General features: G+C 42.0%; 1 pseudogene across 1 annotated transcript; it reads right to left on the bottom strand.

The window, feature by feature from the left end:
* Positions 1 to 6,491: 6,491 nt before the first annotated feature.
* LOC311187572 (toll-like receptor 13) lies at positions 6,492 to 11,482 on the bottom strand (annotated as a pseudogene). Its single transcript has 2 exons — positions 11,454 to 11,482; positions 6,492 to 7,890 (listed from the first exon to the last, which is right to left on the bottom strand). The product of its transcript is annotated as a toll-like receptor 13 (transcript).
* Between the last annotated feature and the right edge of the window lie 2,393 nt (positions 11,483 to 13,875).

The following is a 13,875-nucleotide window of genomic DNA, read 5'->3' as shown; positions in this document are numbered from 1 at the left end:
TTGTTTGTTTGTTTGTTTATTTATACAAGCACTGGGTACAGTCAGAAGCAAGGGAGGGTGAGAGAATTTACCAAGCTAGAGCGGGGAGCAGAGCAGGCAGAAGGACCAAAGTACACTGCTGAGGGGAGCAATGGGCGGCAAGAGAGGTCTGCGCGCCATGCGGGACCCTCCTCCAGTGGCTGGGGAGCAGCCAGGGATCGAACCGGCGCTGCAGAGGCTGCGGGGGCAGCTTCGCAACCCAGCGTTCAACTGCTGAGCCACCAGGGAGGCCCATCTTATGCATCTCTTAAGACTTTATTTTCAAGCAATTATGGGGCAAGCCTGGAGGAAAATGGGATGAGCTGGTTTGTGCTAAGGAATACAGGGCAAAACAGGGGAGGGAAGGGCACAAGGGACTATGGTGATGGTGCATGGGTGAATTGGTGTTGGAAATTATACAGGGACTACACCTGAGAGGAGAAAGCAGACATTATACAAAAAGGAAGAATGATGTAAAATATATATAAACTTAAAAAAAAAGAATAGGGCCTCCCTGGTGGCACAGGCGGTTGAGCGCCGCACTGTGAAGCTGTCCGCAGCCTCTGCAACGCAGGTTCGATCCCGGCCGGCCAGCGAGAATCCCACATGGTGAAGCAGACCTCTCCTGTCTCGCCCGCTGCTCCCCTCAGCAGTGTATTTCAATCTGCCTGTTCTCTTCCCCACTCTGTCTCTGGTGACTCCTCTCACCCTCCTGCGCATCTGGCCTGTGCCCTGGTTCTTGTATAAAAATAAATAAATCTTAAAAAAAAACAAAAAGAATACAGGGCAAAACTCAAAAGCAGATACACCAAAACATGAAAAAATTATTTAAAAGTATTTATTTATATATGAAGTGAAGAAAGAGAGAAGTAAGAGAGAAGGAGAAGAAAAATTATGGCCAGCTCGTGGCCAGAAGCCATCTATCTGTCCTATTGTAACAGGGTGGTCCCCAGGAAAGGGGGAGGTGCCCTGCCCCACCCAAGGGAGGGTGGAGCTGAGCAGGAAGAGAAGAAGCGGCAGAAGAGACTGAGGAAGGAAGCAGGATGGAGCCAGGAGACCTGGAGGAGGCGCATGGAGCCTAGAGACACGTAAAGAAACTGTGCTTGTCTTTTGGTCGTGGACTGGGTGACACAGATGTGGATGAGACCCGTGGAGAGGTGACCATGGCAGCTTTTATCTTGATGTTGATTTTGCTCTTTTCCTTCCGGGCTTGTTTGGTTGTTTGTGATCCTTTTCTGTGGGTCCCCACTGGAAGATGCTTTAGACTTGTGGCAGGCCTTGGGGCCTTGTTCTGGGCCGATCCCATTTGGATGGACTTTTACCCACGAGGGGATGGGTAACTTTGGGTGCTTCACTTAGAAACTAGACTCTTTGCCTTACCTGTATTGTTTCCTAGTCTTATTAAAGTTCCTTTTCATTAAAGTCTCCTATGTTTTGTGTTGATGCGGCGGATGGCAGAACCCACTTAGAATAGACAGGTTTGCGGGGTTTGGGCTGCCCCTCTCCCTGTCCTACAACACTACTTGTAGATAATGTCAGCTGAGCAGAGACCAGGGTGCAATTAGAAAGCAGACAGAAGTAAAAGAGTGGACCCGACCCTCCATCTTTTTAATGTCCACATGGCACCTCTGCTCTGCCCCTAGTTCCCTGGAGTTCCTGTTCAGAAAGTCAAGGGTTGGAATCTGGAGAGTTCTGTCTTTTACCATCTAGTTGGCTATGAGTGCCACCCCCTGGCTCAGGATTTGTTCCTCACTGTTCCACATACTCCCTCTTTAGAACTGCTGTCAGTGTTACTTAAAATTTTTAATTTGGAAAGATTCACTGAGAGTTTTATTTGAAAATTATAAAATAACAATTTGAGCTACCATAGTCCACAATAGCTTTATCCCAGTTCCTCCTAAATGATTTAGGATGCAATATGCCACCTCTAATAGGCATACATTCCTCCTGAAGGTAGAGCATGGTAAAATCAAAGATGATTGCAGTCATATTATTGGGTCTAAGGGTGAACAGCGTGCCACCACAAAAAAGTCTTTTAAATGAAAAGAAAAAAAAGAACCGAAAAAAGCAAAAAAAAAAAAAATCTTTTTGGCATAAAGATTATTGGGGTTGGTTATTTTTACAAAATAGCAAAGGAGAAAACTCCAAAAGGTGTCTCCCTTACTGTACAGGGAAGAGGGGAATGACCAAATCTCTTTATCTCTTACTCAGGAAGGCAGCAACATTACTGGCCCTCCCCATGCCCCTGGCATCCTTTGTCTTTAGCTTATAATGTTTAAATAAGAGAGAGCTTCATACATTTCAGAGAGCTACACAGATTCCCTGGATTTCTCACGTGTACCCAGAGCATAAATGTTATTGAAATTTTAATATTTTTAGTCTGTTAGTCTGCTATTTTTTGTGGAAGGTATTCACATAACTGACATAATAACATTGTGTACATTTAAGGTATTGATGTTTTGATTTGATACATTTATATATTGCAAAATGATACCCACTATAGTATTCTTAGAGTTTTTAAAGTCCTTTAAGCAAAAGTGATACAGTATTGACCTAACTTCATATTTTTTGGTAGAATCATTAGGGTACATTGGTATATGAAATGAAATCATAAGTATGCAAGTGCTTTGGAAACAGTAATCAACTACATACATATAAAATTATATTATTGTTACTGTTATTATTTTAAGAAATGTCATATAAAGAGAACTAAAGAATATTTAATGACAAATTTTGATCACAGTGTCATACATAAGAGGAGTTAGTACTTGGAGAATGGAGAATATTCCCAGAGCCTCCCTAATATAGGTAATTGCTTCACACAGTGATTCTCAAACTTTAATGTTCATAATAATCTCCTGGGGACCTTCTTAACATGGTTCAGCAGGTCTGTAATTATAAAATTACAGAGCAGGGCCTGAGAATCCGCATTTCTAACAAGCTGCTAGGTCATACTCATACTTCTTCTGGACTGTGGATCATACTGAGTGACAAGAAATAATTTTGGCTCTGGCATTTAAGCTCAGTTTCTAATACTATCATGAGAAAATAAATGTGTGGTAACAATAAAACGTATTCAGAAGGTGTAGATCTTGTCCCTTTCCCACAAATACAGAGCTGGCACTGATGTTCTGTTTTGGAAGATAAGCTTGAAAATCATTCAAGTGGGCTCATATAAATAATTCTAAGCAGAGATATTTCTATCCCTTTTTTCTTTTTTTTTTTTAAAGATTTATTTTTATTTATTTATGCAAGCACTGGGTACAGTCAGAAGCGCGGGAGGGTGAGAGAATTCACCAGAGCCAGAGCGGGGAGCAGAGCAGGCAGAAGGACCCAAGTACACTGCTGAGGGGAGCAGCGGGCGGCAGGAGAGGTCTGCATGCCATGCGGGACCCTCCTCCGGTGGCCGGGGAGCAGCCGGGGATAGAACCGGCGCCGCGGAGGCCTTGGGCAGCTTCGCAACCCAGCGCTCAACCGCTGCGCCACCAGGGAGGCCCTCTATCCCTTTTTTTCACTATCTGTAGAGATGAAAACTTTAGATCTTTTAAATAAATTAAGCTTAATATATCAATATTTCTATTGTTACTGACAAGAAAATTTGTTTTTCTCATCTAATTTTTTTTTTCTGTTCCAATTTAAAGCTTTTGATACTTCAGATTGGTTGACAGAGAAATTAACTATAGGGGCCTCCCTGGTGGCCTAGGGGTTAAGTCTCAGTGCTACAACCACAATGGCCTTCTCAGGCAGCCTGAGCTTGATCCCTGGCCAGGGAGCTAGACCACATGGTGCAGCAGACCTCTCCTGTCTCACTCTCTGCTCCCCTCAGCAGTGTATTTCAGTAGATACGCCTGTTCTGCTCCCCACTCTGTCTCTGGTGAATCCTTTCATGCCTGGCATCTCTGGCCTACACCACAGTTCTTCTACACAAAAATAAAAGAATAAATTCTAAAAAAATGAAATTAACTACATAATCATTCCCAACTTATCCTTTTAATAATTACAACCCCAGAGCCTCCCTTGTGGTGCAAGGGATTAAGCACCGCACTATGAAGCAGTCTGCAGCCTCTGTGGCACGAGTTCAATCCTGGCCGGCCAGGGAGCAACCCATTTGGCGAAGCGGATCTCTCTTGTCTTGCCCGCTGCTCCCCTCAGCAGTGTGTTTCAGTCAGTCTGCCTGTTCTGTTCCCCGCTCTGTCTCTGGTGAATCCTCTCACCCCCCGCATCTCTGGCCTGTACCTCGGCTCTTGTATGCATAAATAAAATTTTTTTAAAAAATCAAAACCCTAGAAGGATGGGGCAAGATGGCAACAGAGTGAAGGTGCTCCTCCGCATACTCACAGCTAGTTTGCAGCAGAAGAAAGCAAATAACTCCTTGAGAAAAAACAATTTACCCCTATGTTATTGCAGCACTGTTTATAATAGGTAAAATCCGGAAACAACCCAAATGCCCAAAAACAGATCACTGGATCAACAACATGTGGTGTATATATACACAATGGATAAACTCACGCCATTCACAGCAACATGGATGGAGCTACAAAGAATTACGCTCAGTGAAGTAAGTCAGAAGGAAAAAGAAAAATATCAGATAGTTTTACTTATAGGAGGAATATAGGGGAACCATATAAGACATCAGGGGAAAAAGATAATCACAATACAAAACACAACAAAGCAAAACAAAAACAAACAATTATAAACCAGAGACATCCTGCAGGGGTGGAGGAGGGAGAGGGATCAGAGGGAGGGAGGGAGGGAGGAGCACAGGGGACTGAGGTGATGGTGCATGGGCGAATTGGTGAAGGAAATTCTATGGGGACTACACCTGGAGGGGGAGAGCAAACATTGTTTAAATATGAACAGTGATGTAAAAAATACATAAATAAAAATTTTTGAAAAAAAGAAAAGGAAAACAGGCTTATTAGCTTTTTTTTAATCTTACATGAAGAAATATTCAGAGTGAAGGGAAAAGCTATTTATTTTGTCTTCTTATCGCAATGCAGTCTAGACCACTCTGCTGTAGTACAGTAATTTTTATTTGCTTTAAAAAGGCTATAGGGGCCTCCCTGGTGGCGCAGCGGTTGAGCTCTGGGCTGCGAAGCTGCCCACAGCCTCTGCAGTGCCGTTTAGATCCCCGGCCCCAGGGTGAGGGTCCCACATGGGGTGCAGACCTCTCCTGCGGTGCCCACTGCTCCCCTCAGCAGTGTGTTTCATTAGTCTGCCTGTTCTGCTTCCTGCTCAGGCTCTGGTGAATTCTCTCACCCTCCTGTGCTTCTGACTGTACCCAGTGCTTGTATAAATAAATAAATAAATAAATCTTAAAAACGAAAAGAAAACAAAAAGTCTATAAAGTTTCTGTTATGCAAGGTGAATAAATCCTAGAGATCCACTGCAGGCTGTAGTGAATAGCTAACTACATTGTATTGTATACTTAAAATTTTGCTAACAGTGGAAAGAGACTTTTGGAGGTGATGGATAGATCTATTGATTGTAATCATAGTTTCATGGAATTATACTTATCTCCCAATTCATTAAATTGTATGTATTAAATATGTGCAGCTTTCAGTACATCAATAATACCTCAAAAAAGTGGCTTTAAAAATAAAAAAGGGCCTCCTTGGTGGCACAGGCGGTTGAGCGCCACACTGTGAAGCTGTCCACAGCCTCTGCAGTGTGGGTTTGATCCCGGCCGGCCAGCCAGGAAGATGCCCACATGGCGCGGCAGACCTCTCGTGTCTCGCCCACTGCTCCCCTCAACAGTGTATTTCCTCAGTCTGCCTGTTCTGTATCCCGCTCTGTCTCTGGTGAATCCTCTCACCCTCCCACGCATCTGGCCTGTACCCCGGTTCTTGTATAAAAATAAATAAATCTTAAAAAAATAAAAATAAATAAAAATAAAAAAGGAAAAAACACAATTATAGCACAGGCTAGGAGTAAGGTGTAGAGGATGGGACTCCAGTGAACAATGGAATGGACCAAGCAGGTAACCTGCTCAGGAGGACAAGGTGAGACGCTTTGGTCCTGTGACCCCCTGTGGCCTGGCAGATACTGTAACCAGCAGAGTGAAAGTGGCAAGGACCTTATACTGTAACTCTCAGCAGACCCCAGCAAGTGCCAGGACAGGACTCAGAAGCAAACCTGCCACAGTAGACCCCCAAAGACATGAGTACATACCTCAGCGAGCTCCAAGGCAAGTCCTATAGGCAGCCTCACCAGCAGAAGCACTTAGCAGAGCTCAGCAAGCCCCAGGATGGGACTTGGAAGCAGACCCACCAAGGTAGCCCACCCTGAAGAGCTTAGTGAGCTCTGGGGCGGGCTCTGGAAGCAGTGGTTTTACATGTAATTATATTAAAACTGAGATTCAAAACTTCTAGATTTTTCAAGTCCCAAGAAAAGGCTTGTATGAAAATGTCATCAAATATTATATGCAGGGACAAGTTTATTGAAGCAATTGAGGTCAGAAAACTCATTTTTCACTACAGCTTCCAGGTGGTTCTAGGAGGAATCAGAATTTGAAAAGTCCTGTGCTTCAGAGTTCCAGTATTATTGTATTGCAGGTCTAAACTCTCTTAATTAGGAAACTGAGCAAAGGGGTATCTCAATTTTCACTATTCAGCACCCAGACAGGTTGAGCTCCTTCAATGAATATAGCCCATAGAAAGTCATATTATTGAGTTCTGTAATGGGATTTCTAGAAAGAAAGAGAGATTGTAGGTGTCTCAATGGTGAAAATGCAAAATCTGGAAAGCTTTTAAACCTTTTGTGTCTCAGGTCTATGACTGCCAAGTCCTGGAGGGAACTATAGGTCATCTTGCTGACAAAGGAAAGTTGGCATTTATTTAGATTCAGCCTTCAGAGACTGGGCATAGTATCAAACTCACTGTCATTGAAGTGAACCAGATCATTCCTTTGACTCAAGGCAGGTACTATTGGCAAGGTCCTTGATGCCCTCTACACAGTGGCGGTTTTCTGAAAAAGCAAACCCTCTAATCTCTGATATGGGTAAATTTCTGAGAAAGTGATGTGCTATGCTCAAGTTTAAGTGAGCTCCTCTAAACTCCTGGTTACGCTGGTCCATTTTCCTGAGATTATACAAGGCTCCAGCTGGAAGCATCTTCAGTTTCGCCAATGTTTCACTTAGATTCAGGCTTTTCAGCTGAGCCAGAGATTCCAGATCTACATTTTGGATGACTTGATGGCTGTTTTGAGAGATATCTAGAGTGGTCAAATTAGGCAGTGACAAAGCAGAGAAATTTAATTTCATTAGCTTGTTCCCCTGCAGGCTCAGCTGGGTCAGGGAAACCAATGACCTGAGGCTGTGGTCCAAGGAGACGATATTGCTATTGGTAAGATCAAGGTATTTCAGGTGTGGAAGTTGTTGGACCAATTCAAGAATATTGGGGAAATTAGTAATATAATTTCAAGATAAGCTTAAATCTTACAATTTGACAAGAGGGAAAAAGGCTTTTTTATGAATAGAGATAATTGATTTTGGTTCAGGATCAAAGTCTCCAAGCTGGACAATCCCACAAAGTAGTTGGTCACAGTTTGAATCTTATTTTCTACTAAATTCAAAAGGGTCAGGTATTCAAGTCCCCAAAAGGCTCCCTCTTCAGTCCTCCAAATGGAATTCCATTCTTGTCTCAAGTCCTCCAGACTTAGGGAAGCTAAGGGAGGAAGGATCTGAATTTGGTTCTGTGTCAGGTTGAGGTGAGCAGTGTATCCAGGGATATCACCAATGACATGTCAAGTTGGTGAGCTTACGAATGCAGAACACATGGTGAATGTCCAATTCATACTGTTGTGCATTTACTAAATCCATATGTCTCTGCCAAAGGCAGCAAAGAAATTTCAATTAAAATTAGCCAGGGCCTCCTTCGTGGCACACGGGGTTAAGTCGCAGCACTATAAAGCTATCTGCAGCCACTGCAGTGCGAGTTTGATCCCAGGCTGGCCAGGGAGCTGACTGACATGACTCAGCAGACCTCTCCTGTCTCACCCGCTGCTCCCCTCAGCAGTGTGTTTCAGTCAGTCCTCCTGTTCTGTTCCCCACTCTGTTTCTGGTGAATCTTCTCACCCTCTGCACCTCAGTTCTTGTGTGCATAAATAAATGCATCTTTAAAAAGATAAAATAAAATGAGCCAAAGTTGTTGAGGCAGGAAGTAATCTAAATCATTCTTGTCAGCCCCAGCCTGAGTTATTATAAAGAAAAAAATCCCTTCATACATGTGATGCTCATTGTTGAAAGAATGGTCCTTCCATTTTGACTTTTTTATAAAGAAAAAGAGTTATTTAGTTTAAATTTCTCTCTTAATAAATATTTCATAGTTTCTTCAAGAAAATTAAAAAATTTGTCCCAAAGTTAGCTTCCAATAATAAATTCATTTCCCAAACAATCTCTGTGTATCAACAAAGAACAGTGTTCTTTTTCCTTCAATCAAAATGATTAGCACTTGGAGGCAGAGAAGACAATTTCGTATTTGATATAATTTAGAGAATTAAGAAGCTCTGCAACTCTCCCCTCACACCTACACAACACCCCCCACCCTTGATTGTTTTGACTGGTTCCTGAAACTCTACCACCGGAGATACATTTTGATGTCTATAGATCTCAGTCCAGTTAAAAGATAATCATGTATAGTAAGGACAAAACCAAAGCAAAACCAGATTTACAGTTCACCTTTATCTTAATGGAAATGAATATAAAGTTCTTGCTCTAGAGTCACTCATTTCACCACAATTTATATTTACATCTCTAAGACTATTGCCAACATATGACATCCTAGTAAGGAGAGAAAATACAACTATAGAAATAATTATGTCAGTCAAATTTTGTGATATGTGTTGCCTAAAGTTTCTTCACCTTTACCTCCCAGTTTCAACCTGTTCTCCCAGTCTCTCACAGTAATGTCATGAGAAAAACACCATCCCAGATAGACCTGGATTTCAATCCTGTCTCCTTCAACAAAGTATTTAACCTTGCTGAATTTGTGGATGTTTCTTGAGCCATATAATGGAATAGCAATAACTACTTATGCCCTCATGACACATTACAGATTCAACAAGACTACTTAAAATACCCAGCTTTATGCCTGATACACTGTGGAGCTCAATAAAAGGTTATTTCCTTCTTTTTGTCTTAATTCTGGGCCAAGACAACACACCATCTTTGTGTGGATCTTCTTGATCTCGTCTAAAGAGCACAGACAGCCACAAAGGAAGGAGAGAAACAGTATAGTTGAGGATAGGTGTTTTCTTTCCTTTGTAAATTTTCATATGTATAAACAAAGGACATATTTTCTAATGCTATTAGTAATTCTAAAAATCAAAAAACAAAACAAGCGTTGATTATAGAAACTAGATATAGATATCTATATGCAAAGATATATATCTCACCAGTTTCTACAATATATATGATATATAGTCTGTTTATATATATTACATATTTTATATAAATGCATTATAAATGTGTATAATGTATTATATATTACATATATTATAATTACATATACATAACATAATGGAAATTCTTTGTATTGATACATTTATGATCACATCAATATTACAATGAACAGAATAACAAAATATGGCACTGAGTAGTTTTTATAGTAAAGTAAGCTACTTATTGATATCTTTAATGTTAAGACTTTTAATATATACAAGAAAGCCCACCTTTCTAATATCAGTAACACTTGATATAATCCAATTTTGTAATGCTTGTAATTCTAGCAGTATTAAAGTGATATCTTATTGTCTTTTATTGAAGTATTTCTGAATATTATGAAAATTTACACTCACACTTTGTATTCATGGCCATGTCAGATAAAATGAAAAGACAATGTGTTAATTATAGTTTCTATATCAGCGATAAGGCAGTCTACTGTCATTTTGACTGAGACGTGTAGATTGACTCTACATTAGGAGGCCAATGTTTTAAGATATTTTGCCTTTGTTGGGAAACAAGAAGGAATGAGGAAAGAGAAGTTGATGCAGAAGATGAAAAAGAATTAGTAGTGTAAGTAAATATGTTTTCCTTACATGTGGGAAACTGAATGCAACAAGATAGCACTTCCAGATTAATGTGTTCTCTACTCTCATAAATGACAAGGGATACCAGTATGACCCCTAAAATCTATCCGCATTAGTTACAGGAGATGTTAAGTGAAAGAAAAGTATAAACATCCAAATTTCCTGCCTTGACAAGGGACAGAAAGGGGCAAGCTTTACTGGTAGAGATTCCATGGGGACAAGACTAGTGGAGGTTTCTTTTATCTGAAACTGGTGTCACTGCCCTTTAAAGGAGCATTCAGGGGGGCCTCCCCGGTGGCGCGGTGGTTGAGCGCTGGGTTGCGAAGGTGCCCGCAGCCTCTGCAGCGCTGGTTCGATACCCGGCTGCTCCCCGGCCACCAGAGGAGGGTCCCACATGGCGCGCAGACCTCTCCTGCCGCCCGCCGCTCCCCTCAGCAGTGTACTTGGGTCCTTCTGCCTGCTCTGCTCCCCGCTCTGGCTCTGGTGAATTCTCTCACCCTCCCGCGCTTCTCACTGTACCCAGTGCTTGTATAAATAATAAATAAATAAATCTTTAAAAAAAAAAAAAGGAGCATTCAGGGCCTCCGTGGTGGCGCAAGGGGTTAAGCGTCAGCACTATGAAGCTATTAGAAGCCACTGCAGCACTGATTTCCATCCCCAGCCAGGGAGGTGACCCACATGGCGCAGCAGACCTCTCCTGACTCAACCGCTGCTCCCCTCAGCGGTGTACTTCAGTCAATCTGCCTATTATTCTGTTTCCCAATCTGTCTCTGGTGAATCCTCTCACCCCCCATATCTCTGGCCTGTACCCCAATTCTTGTATGCATAAACAAATACATCTTTAACAAGAAAAAAAATTCAAAAAAAAATTTTTAAATGAAAAATAATATTTTTTATTTATCATTTTGTTACACTGGTTCGCAACACTGTATATGATTTAGGAGAATAGGTTCACACCACTTCAGATGTATGTTCTCACACCTCACCCACCACCTAGGCACCCATAATGCACTAACACAGTCCACTCGCTCTGTGCCCTCTATTCTTCCTCACTCTCCATGCTCCCCTTCTATTGCCTCAATTCTGCAGATTTCAAGGGTTTATTTCATTTTAGTTTTGTCTGTTACTTTGTTTTGTTCCTTTTATAGTCTACAAATCAGTGGAATAATCTTTTTACTTCTGATTTCATTTAGCATAAGCCCCTCCAATTTCATCAATGTTCTTGGTATTGGCAAGATTTTTTTTTATGGCTGAGCAGTATTACATCTCTATATAAACCACATATTTTTCATTCACTCATTTATCATTGCTACATTACTTCATAAAGTTGTTTATGTGTCTATTTAACTTTGGGGTTACAATTTTACTGTTCCTTGTATGCACATGCTTCTTCATTCACACTCCATTACCTTCCGGTGGCTACAGCAATGGTCAACATTATTGCCACTTCTGCCCTCACCCTGCACATAAGAACACAGGCTGTAGGCACTGCGCCCTTAATTCTTTCCGAGGATAGAGCGAGATCTCTCACACCTGTTCTTCCTACTGCAATGGCTCATGACGACATGGCTCTGCCTGAGGGAAGGGGTGAAAGGGGAGCTTTCCTCACTCATCCTTGGAACTCCCAGTGACCTAGGCCATACTTGTGTTAGTGCATTACTGCAGCCCCCTTTTGAAAAGTCCCTCCAGGGAAATTAACTACACCCTGAAGTGCCATGGCCAATCCCTAGCCTATGCCACATGCCAGGGAATTTACTTTCCTGGCTGTGCTCCCCTTTGCCTCCTCCATTTGTCTTGGAGAAAATGTTTGCACATCATACATCTCACAAAGGTCTGATATTCAATATCTACAACTATCTTACACAATTCAGCAAAAAGAAAACAAATACCCAATCAAAAAATGAGTGGAAGCACTACACAGCCACTTTTCCAAAGAAGACATACAGATGCCCAACAGGCACATGGAAGATGTTTATCATCACTATGTCAGAGAAATGCAAATCAAAATCACAATGAGAAATTACCTCACACCTGTGAAAATGGCCTATATCAAAATGGCAAGAAGCAAACATTGATAAGAATGTGGAAAAAAGGGAATCCTTATATACTGTGATGGGACTGTAGACTTATCCTGCCCCTATGGATCAGAACACACTGATCCCAGCTCACTCCCAATACACACAATCAGAGGAAGGAGGCAGAGAGTTGAGGGTATATACTAGACATTCCAAGATGGCTCCTAAGCAAGGGAGGTGAGGTCTTTGTCCCTGGGACACATCAGTGGAAGTTAACCAAAGCCCTCCATGAGGCTACTCACTATAGGAGAGATACCACATGGAACATGACTCAGAAAATGTTCTTTGGGAAAGGGCTCAGAAAAACCATAAAGTAGACCTCTATGGTCTGCAAACCGTGCACCCAAAATAGCACTCAGACCTATCCCATCCCTCTGCTATTGACAAAACCTGTGCAAACCAGGCCTTCCCCTGGCAAGGATTGGCAGATGGGCTTCGACCAAATGCCCCCACCCCAAATTAGGTTACAAGTACCTTCTTGAATTGAGGTTTTTCCCACCCATTGGTAAAAAGCAATAGAAGTTTGCAAATGCTTGCTAAAGAAAGTGGTCCCAAGGTTCGGGCTGCCTGGGTTCATACCGAATGACAATGGGCCTTGCTTTATGGCTAAAGTAACCCAGACCCTCTCAACTAGCGTAGGGATTACTTACCAACTGCACACTTCTTAGCATCTGCAGTCCTTGGGAGTGGAAGAGAGATGAACCAAGCTCTTAAGAGAACCCTGGACAAAGTTACTACCAAAAATGCCCCTAAGGATCTGGGTTGCGCCAAAGAGTGACCTAAAGCTCAGCCCCTTTGAGATGGTATATGGGGAGCCCTGCCTCAATACTGACTTCTTGTTAGATGGGGAACTTAACCACACTTAGAGATTGTAACCAATATGAGCCAAGTTCATAAAGCAATATGTAATTATGGAAATAAAATTCTATCAAAACCTACTAAAAATGAAAACAGGTCAACACAATTCAGGTCAGGAGACCAGGTCTTACTTAAGACATGGATGAAGGGATAACTAGAAGATCACCTCCTGGAAAAGTGGAAGAGGCCATATGATGCCATCATATCACCCCTACTGTGGTAAAACTCAAAGAAATCTCCAATTGGATGCACATCTTCTCTCTTCTGAAGATCAACAGGGACTTCTGGAGGATGCATCCTATACCTGCAGACTGGGGGAGGACCTCAAACATCTTTTCAAAAGGACCAACCAGGAATAAGATAAGTAATGTGATGGGCGGAGCTGATATTTGCCCTACCAGTGACAGTCATTCTAGTAACCTTCCACCACTATTTTCAACATCTTTCTACCAGGAAATAGCTCCTTTGTCTCTGCTAGGTGTGAGAGTCTTTGACATGAGTCTCTGGCAATCTCTTTTAATAGGATTTCTGTGGACTCTGAGCAACTTTCATGTTTCAGCAGTGTGGAACCAGAATTTTCTCAAATTATCAACCTAGGAGAAAATTTCAGAAATTGCTGGGTCTGCCATCAGAACCCCCATATCAATCCCACCTCCCTACTGCATTCTCACTCCCCAACCTTTCTATGATCCTTATGACCCAAAAGGGAATGTTCCAACCAAGACCAATGAAGGTCTCAATTTCCTTACCCAGAACATTTCATTTTTATTTTATTTTATTTTAAAGATTTATTTAATTATGCGTACAAGAGCTGGGGCACAGGCCAAAGATTGGGGGGGGTGTGTGAGAGGATTCACCAGAGACAGTGTGGGGAACAGAACAAGCAGACTGACTGAAA

Source organism: Talpa europaea (genome assembly GCF_964194135.1).
Source record: "Talpa europaea genome assembly, chromosome: X".
NCBI classification, from domain to species: Eukaryota; Metazoa; Chordata; class Mammalia; order Eulipotyphla; family Talpidae; genus Talpa; species Talpa europaea.
This window is presented reverse-complemented; position numbering and strand designations above follow the sequence as displayed.